A 9,375-nucleotide genomic window follows, 5' to 3' on the forward strand; every position below is an offset into this window, starting at 1 on the left:
TGTTGGAAAACTATTCATGCTTGAGTGAGCACTACCCACTTAAACAAATGGTATGAAAACTAGGGTGGGCAGGAATAGCCCTTCGGCTTCTTTCAGTTTTTGAGAGGCGAGTCCCTTGGAACTTGCAAACCTAAGGGTGTTGTGATGAATTAATGGTCATTAGTTATCAATTTAAATTGTCAGACCAAATTTCATGAATTATTAAAGATCCCGACCCGACCCGAAAATGAAATTGACAAATTATATACCAATCGAAAGCATATAAGCTACTAAATACAGCAAGGTATGCTTTATGCATTTTCACCGCTTCCCAGCTGAGTATTTTGCTTAAGAATATTCCAATTATAGGGCTTCGAACCCCGCTTAGAAAATAGGCTTTATTGTGCTTTTCATCTGCCTCGAGACCGTGACGTCACGTTGTGTAAGAGGCTTCGTGATTCTATAGGTTTGTACACAGAAAAACTGGGTGATTTTTTTTTGCTTTCCAGATAACGCATTTCATTCTCTTCACTTCTATCACAGAGGGATAATACTTATTTTTTTCCCACAAGCTTGAATTTATGAAATCTACAGTTTTGAACTAGTTTTTGCCATATTTTATTTCCTGCTTATTTGGCGCAGATTTCAATTCTATCTGCATTTATATTATGAATAACAACTTTTCCTGACATAGCAATTTAGGCCCAATAAGAGCCAAACAAAGAAATCCCCAAAAGGTAGTGAATAGTTGTAGGTTTACAGCAATTTGAACAATGAATAATTTTGAGTGCCATTTTCATCTGAAAAGGAAGAAAAAAATGGATTCATAACATGGAAATGGAAGAAAATATCCAATGCTTTTCGACACAAACCTATGGAATCACAACACTCAAGACACAACGTGACGTCATCATTTCCAGGCGACGTGGGGGTGCTCAATCGAAGCGTACTTTGGAGGAGCAGTTTCTTTGATTTTTATTTAATATTTTTAACTATTGGAAGGAGATATATGTACTATTTTGGGTATATTTGTATTGTATAACTCATTACCTTTATTTTAATATATGATTGTTTTTACACCGGTCAGGGTCTTTAACGAAATTCCATGCATCAGTGAGCATGAATTGCAATCTTTAGTGTAGCATTTTAACTTTACAATGTTGGTCTCAGCAGTTTGTTCATTGGAGTCAGGAGAACATAGGGGTAAGAAACGAATTCGGTGGGTGAAGTAAGCTGAAGGGAAAATGGTCAACAAAACTTTTAGCCTCTCTCCTACCATGCCTACAGGTCCGTCCCTCCGCCTCCTGTTGGGATTGAGACTAATTGCTATTACATGTACGCATTAAGTGCAAAGCGGACTGTCAATTTGATAATAAATTCTGAAAATTAGGTCCTCCACTTTTACCTATCAATCATTCAATCAACAATCTGTTAGTAAATCAACTCATTCAATGTGATCAATCAAATATTCACCTTAGTTTTTCAATAAATTATCAATCAAACATTTAGCTTTTTCAATGAATAATTTCATAAATCATCATAATTATTCAAGTTAACTTTGCAAGTTCCAAAGTAATGACCTCTTAAAAAGGGAAGGCTAAGTCCTGCTCACCCTAGCAAAGGCTTGTTTCTCAGGAGGGATGAAAGGGGTAGAGAGAGAGAGAGGGGGAGGGGTAAAGTGTTCTGTTGACCATATCCCGTCATCCTACTTCCTCTTCCTAAGTCCTATATATCCCTATTCTGACTTCCACGAACACATTGCTGAGATCCACTTGAAAAAGTGAAAAATTGTATTTCATGTTCACTCATGCATTAAATTTCAATTTAGCAATTCTTGAAATTTGCTCTTAAAACTTAAATTGACAATGCTTGATCATTGATTTATCAAAACACCCTAAACTTTGCAAGTTCCAAGAAATGGAAAGGCTAATTCCTGCCTACCATAATTTTCATACCCTTTGTTTCAGTGGGCAGTGCTCGCTCAAGCATCAATAGGTTTCCAACTTTTCGGTGTTATTTAATTTGGCTTTATTGGCTTCCATATGTAAGTGTTTTCCCCCGAAGTGACTTATTCTTTATTTGGCAGCCATTTCAAAAGTGTATAGTTTTTTTTTTTGGGGGGGTGCTCTGTATTTCGCTCACTCTTTTTCACTGCACATAATTATGAAGAACTTTATTCCAAAAGGAGCTAAATCCACTTTTGGCATTTTTCTGTGAATCAATGTTTTATTCAATTTACCAATTTTAGTAAAGCGGATAAACCGAACAATTGTGGAAATTATGACTAAAGCATGAAACTTTCAAGTATTAGTATATGCCGTAAGATTTATTTTAAAGATGGGAGGTAAATTCATAAATGCCATTTTCGGATTAATTTCTCCAAAATAACTTCCATTCCCATGTAAATGGTAAATAAACATGATATAGATGACCAAAATTATATTTTTCAGGCTCCTAGTTGAATACATATAAAATTTTGAAATATTCAAGATAACCAAAACAGTGTCAATTAGTCCGTTGCCATGGCAACGCCTTGTTCCCCCCCCCCAGGAAGATAAACATTTGAAATAAAACAACGTTGTAGAATATGATTTATCATTAATTTCCCCCAATTTTACAGTGCTTAACAAAGATATTGTGGTTGCTAAATGTGTAAATTCAATCTCAGTCCATTGCCATGGCAACCAAATAACATTTAACTTATAAAAATAATATGGTTGACAAAACAATGGACAGGTGGAAAATACAATGGAAATTACTTAATCTGTATGCTTAGTTTTGACCCCATCATTGGAACAAAAAATACAGAAAGAAAGTGTTCTGCAGGAGTTCTTTATAAAGATAGAAAAATATGTTACCTTGGTAATGCTTGAATGAAATTAAAAAAGAAACAATTTTGCAAAAAGGTCCGCGTTGCCATGGCAACAGCTTATTTTCCTCTAGAAAGGTAACAATATTGATAAAAATGTAGAATACATGTATGATCATCATTCCATTTTCCCTGATTTCAAGGTACTGATTGAGATGGTGTGACTAAATTTATAAATATAACATCTTAAGCCATTGCGATGGCAACCAGATAACATCTAATTAAAAAAGACTTGGATGACAAGGTTATGGACAGGTGAAAAATGCAATGAAAATTAAGTTAATGTACATACGCATGAGGTCTGATCTACTCAATTAATTTGGGGGAAATAATACTGTGAGTGTTCTGCATGAACTAATTAGAATTATTAGCATTGATGTTGCCTTGGTAATACTTGAATTCAACGATGAATATTAATGTTGCAAATGGCCTGTTGTCATATACAGATTAATGATGTATATTATATAGGCTTAAAATGATCCAGGCATTGACGCTAGACTTAGCTTTTCAAGGTATCCCATTTAATGCTAGATTTCGGCCAATAGGGCCATCATCATATTTATTGAAACAAACAAAACAAAACAGAACAAAATCATACAAATAAAATCGTCATGACAACAAAGTAAATAAATGATAACAAAAGGTACAGAATAGAAGGATAACAGTAAGATAACCCCAAAAGAGAGGGGTTAATGAAATAAACGGGATGACTACAATAGAAAACGATTTGGTAATTTAAACTGTGAAGAAGTTTAAGTTACCAAATTGTTTTAACTGAACCACATTCTAAGCTAAAATTATCATTATCGTAAATCGTCTTGATTAAATTGAATCTCATCAAAAATGCCTAATCATAACACACTTGGATCTTGATGTCATCAAACATGACATGTAAGCTAGAAAACATTTTGGACTTAGTTGAACTTCAATAATAGTCAATTTATTTTTACTTTAGGATGGAAATGTGGCTTCTAATGGTTCTCGAAATCATGAAACTTCAAATCTCATCATTTCTCCATTAAAACAACTCCGTATATCAAGGAATTAAAGATCGGATAAATTGACGAACAAAAAAAACTTCTGCAAGGTCATTTTTACGTGTGTTTGGAGAAGCGTTCCGAAAATTCACAGCGTGTTGCGTCAACAGACATGATGGAGACAGAAAATCGATTTCAGTACCATGTGGTGGATTCACAATTCTACCATCGTTAAACAATATCTAAAGTACCATTTATTATCAAACTTAACCATTTTGGATAATTTGAATTCAATTTATTGCTCGAAGGATATTAAATACGCTTGATTTCTACTCAGAGAAACCGACATTTCATTCGTATACCTTTATTATGAGAGTGCACCTAAGTAGCACATAGGTCCTATATCGGTGCTCATGGTACTTCATGAAAATAAATGCATACTGAACAATAATTGAAACAGAATATAAATATGATAAAAATGAATGAAAATAAACGAAATGTTCAAGACATACTACAATGAATTATTAATAACAGGAACAACCAAATTTTTATTGGGACTTGACTATTGCATATTCATTTTCATGATTGTTTAACATTTACTACTGGAATATGATGTTTAACATCGTTGTCCAAACATCCTTAAAACATATTTGCCTACCAAGCCTGTAACCATGATCTTGGGGTCTTCTGTTTGCAGGTTCTGGCCCATTTTACTATTTTAATTCTTTGAATTTTTTTTAAGGTTAATAAATTTCTGTTAATTTCCAAAATTTTGAAAAATGGGCTATTTTGTGACTAACCAGATTATAATTGAAATATGTATATATTACGTAAATCTATTGTCGTTAAAATCTCATGTGTATAGGCCTAAGCCCCGCCCCCCCCCCCCTCTAATGTCACAGTATGATATACCACTTTCCATACGAAAAATTATGAAAATACAGCTGTCTGCGAAGCGTACACTCTAAAAACAAATCAGTCAAAAATGACTAGTTAATAGGTTCAGCTGGGAGCAACTGTTATTCTAGTCATATTTGACTATTTTCTAGTCGTATTTTATAGTTATTTCTGACTAGAACATGCGTCAGAAATGTGATTATCAGTGTTTGTCATATCAATTGCACCCAGCTGACTATTGGTCTAGTCAATTTGACTGATATTTTTAAGAGTGTAATAATATTGATAGACATATATTACGACTACAATTTTATGTCATATCATGTAAACATATTTAAAACGAGAATAATAAAAGAAAACTAATGTGAAAGTTTGTCAGGTACTCTCACTGCATTAAACTAGCTTCGCTTCCTTTTTGCATGGTTTGCCATAATGTCCAGCCAGTCAAGAGATGTTGCAAGTAAAATCATTTTTAACCATCGCCGACGGCAGTTTGGTTGTTACATCATTTCAGTTAAAATGACACCACGCTTTAACTTGTTCCATTTCATCGGAGTGCAAAAAATATTGCATCACTATCCGTGCACGAATTCACCGCATGATCTGCCAGTCTGTTCCCTAATATCAATGATTGATTTTGTTTATGTCGTGGCGGATCCAGGGGGAGGGGGCATTTCCGGGCCGTGAGCCCCTCTTGAGAATCATAATCATTTTTTAAATGTAAATATGTCCTTCATACACAAGCGTGGACCCTCCCTTTGAGAGTCACAGCAAATATTTAAATTTGAATATGCAGTTCACACAGGGGCGTCGATCCATTTTTTTCAGATTGGGGGGGGGGATCATGAATCAACTTTCAAATGGCCCCTTCAATGGCGCGCGATCACAAAAAACAAACAAACTCACACACACGCCTATATACACACACACACACATATAATATATTATACATATATATATATATATATATATGTATATATATATGAGATAGAGACACATACTGACCTGAAAAGGTCCCTGTTTAGGACTGTTTGAAGTCACTCATGAGGATCGAGGAAACATATCTCACTACACAAATAATGCGAGAGCCGAGAGCGAGCTGAAATTTCTTTATATATTCTGATCTGAAAACTTATTTAATATATATATATAAAACTTATTCTAAGCATTTTTGGTACCAATGATTAAAGATTGGTATCTAAATATACATATATTATAATTTCCGTTGTCGGGTGAAGTTTAAAACCCAACTTCATCCGACAAAGGAAATTATAATTGGTATGGTGTCGAAATGATATGTCTATCTGACGGTCAATTGGATCAGGGTCGCCCTATCTACTAACCCGTCTCTGTTGTCTAGTGGTTAAGGCACTGGCGTTCAAAGCAGAGGCATTTTTTCGGCATCACCAATTTTTCCAAAGGGTAGATAGCTCTGGGGAACCTTGATTTAAGCTACGCCTACCATTGTTCTATTCATCCATTTCTTTACACACACAACTCTGACATCTGGAAAAGGTAGCTTATATTATATATATTTACATATATATATATATATATATATATATATATATATATATATATATATATATATATACATATATATATATATATATATATATACATATATATATATATATATATATATATATATATATATATATACGGGCAATTCCATGGTAACGGAATTACAAATCAGAGAAATTTGGCTGTTGTTTTTGCTCACAGCATCCAGATATCTCAATATTTTCCAATTTTCTGAACCTAATAATATGCGTGGCCACTAGTGCTATATACTGAACCAAGATTTTTAGAAAACCCCTCACACGTTCAGGTGTGAATGACGGATATGTGCTATGGTAACGGAATTACCAGAGAAAATTAGTCATTTTGCAACATAAAGTTTAGTAAAAGTTTCTCTGAAATCTACAACACACTAGCTCCAAGTTAATGTCTGAAAGAATTCATTATAGTGTCATTTTTTTTAAAGTAATTTATTCACAAATATCAACAAATTTTCATGATTGGTCTTTCTTTAGGGCAAGTACATGGTAACGGAATTATACATAATGGTAACGGAATTACGCCTCTGACATTTGGGAAGGAAAATTATATTTTTAGGCATTTAGGACTGGTGAAATGCCTCAATGAAGCTTGTTTATATATCCTCCTCTAATACTTACACAAACTAAGTACTTCACGTCTCTGATATTAAATAAAATATAAGTATATAGTACGTAATAGGTGGCTCTACCATGATAAACATAATTTTACAAAATATTAGGGATCAATGGTAATTAAATTTTAGTTCATTTTCAATTTTAGGGGTATATTAGGACTCACTAGCCCCTTTTTGCCTCCTGTACTGATGGAAAGAATTATGTAAAGGCAAAAAACCATCACTAATACTCATGGTAACGGAATTACATGGACTACAGCCATACTTATACACATCAGGAATTAAAACTGAGGATAGCATGTGATCAGATCTGCACATTTAGTCAAAAATTTGTGTAGATGATAGTTCAGGATATTCTAAAGTCTTTGAATACTAAAAAAAACACAGTTTAGCATCTTAAAACAAAAAACTTTCTATTTGGTTGTTCAATAAATGTTCCGAAAACAAGAAACAATGCTGAAACCTCATGCAAATAGTGTTGACATTTACATTTTGAAAGAATGTTGTGGACAACTAAGCAATAAATTGGTTCTTTATTAGTGCACCAATTAACTCTAATTCTCTTTAAAGGTAAGGATTCATTTTCTGTCTACATGTATATGTAGCTCACTGAGGACTGCAATTATAGCAGATCTGAGTATAAAGTCAATATCGGACATCTTCCTGACAGATGTATTTCTCAAATGTGACCCTAAGAAACTGCAGTGATTTGATGATCAAATGTCATATTCATGAAATTAGTTGGTTTTCTTGGGCCATGATTTTTTTATTTTATTTCTATTAAAAATTTGTATCTTTCATATAAACATATGAAAATTTATCCGAGATGATTTTTTATCTTCCGTATCTAAAGATATGTGACAAAGCAGTGCCCAGGATATAGATATGTTTATCTAAACATTGCATCACAGATGATGTGCCTGCATTAATATTCCTTTGAAGAAAAAAAAAGAACTTCAAATTAGGTGGAGGCTATTCTCTCTATACATTTTCAATTTCAGCAATATTTCTATGTCAATTCGCTCAAGACTTTGAAATAAGAATAAAGGAAAAATGATAAATCATTTAATCATTAGAGTACTACTTTAACATTATTCTTGTAGATTAAAGAAATTATTTCAAATAATTCTATTGACTTATGTTGTTTATGAAATGAAATGAGGTACGAAATAATGTGATATTGACTTCATATTTTTGTTCATTTTTTTTAAATTAAATCCATGTATGCACAGAATTTGATTTGATGAATTATCCCTCATTTGCCAAAACTCATGGCAGAAAGGCTTTTAATTTGTTGAATGAGATGAGTGCTATAAAAAAAGCCTTTCTCATTGCAGATTGCTTCAAAAATAGGTTCGTGTCACAGAGATATAACAAAGACAAAATGTTTATTGGAATACCATTTCGGAACGAATTTTAGGTGATTTTATATCACTTATTTTAATAGAGATAAAATATTTTATTTTATATCAGAATATATCTCAGAACATATACTACCACTGTCTCTTTGCATTTCTCTCACATCAGAATGCTGTACAGTTCTACCCATTTCCAACTGAGTTATGTGGCTGTTCTCAGATGTTTTGTTATTGATTACTCTGTTGGTCTCAATATTATCACCATCCTCTCCTTAGAGAAGTGTTCATTCTGTGTATCATCCTCACTTGAAGGGTCATCATTGTTACTCACTTTGGCCGTGAAGCAGTGATTATTGGATGATGCTGACTTTGCATGTTTCTGAGCATCCGTTGCATACATGTAGGGTGGAGAACATTATTGGTTTGGTGCTATTTAAGACATCTTGAATATCTTTGTCAAATCCACCATACCTTTGGAAATGTCATCTGTATAAAGATTTAGTATGATTTTTGGCATCTGATTCTTGTAACATAGATCTGTAAATTATGGATCTCACTTCAATCTTTTCCACTCATTACTTTTTACTGCTCGCTACACTGTTCGCCAATCAATACCAGAGTCTGGTTTCTCACCATAGCTTGTTGCAAAGAATATCCAATCTTCCGTTGCAAGGAGAGTTACACAGAAGATATCGCTTAAATTATTAGGCAGTATCTTCTGAAAAAAAATAAACACTTCTTTGAAGCATAGAACTACTTGCAGCCATCCCAGAATTTCTTTTACTGAAAAGTTCACTACAGTCTCTTGAGGGTGAGTTGATCAGAGGCAATTACAAAAAAATGAATGCCATTCTTTTCCAAGGCGCACACAGTGAACATGGTCACTTTGTGATTGTGTGTCTAGTATTTTGGATCTCATTAGAATTGGTACTTGGCAATGACATTTTTTGCAAAATCAATCTGAATGATTTTTTTTAAGATCATCCTGCATAATCATTTTTCTACTCCTCCCCAAGAATTGATTGCCCATTAATCCTTTGTAAGGCATTCATCTACGTTGTATGCTCCCATCAATATACTTTATTGATACTCATGTACATTATCTTGCCCTTTTGCTGA

This window comes from Lytechinus variegatus, chromosome 1, assembly GCF_018143015.1.
Source record: "Lytechinus variegatus isolate NC3 chromosome 1, Lvar_3.0, whole genome shotgun sequence".
NCBI lineage: Eukaryota > Metazoa > Echinodermata > Echinoidea > Temnopleuroida > Toxopneustidae > Lytechinus > Lytechinus variegatus.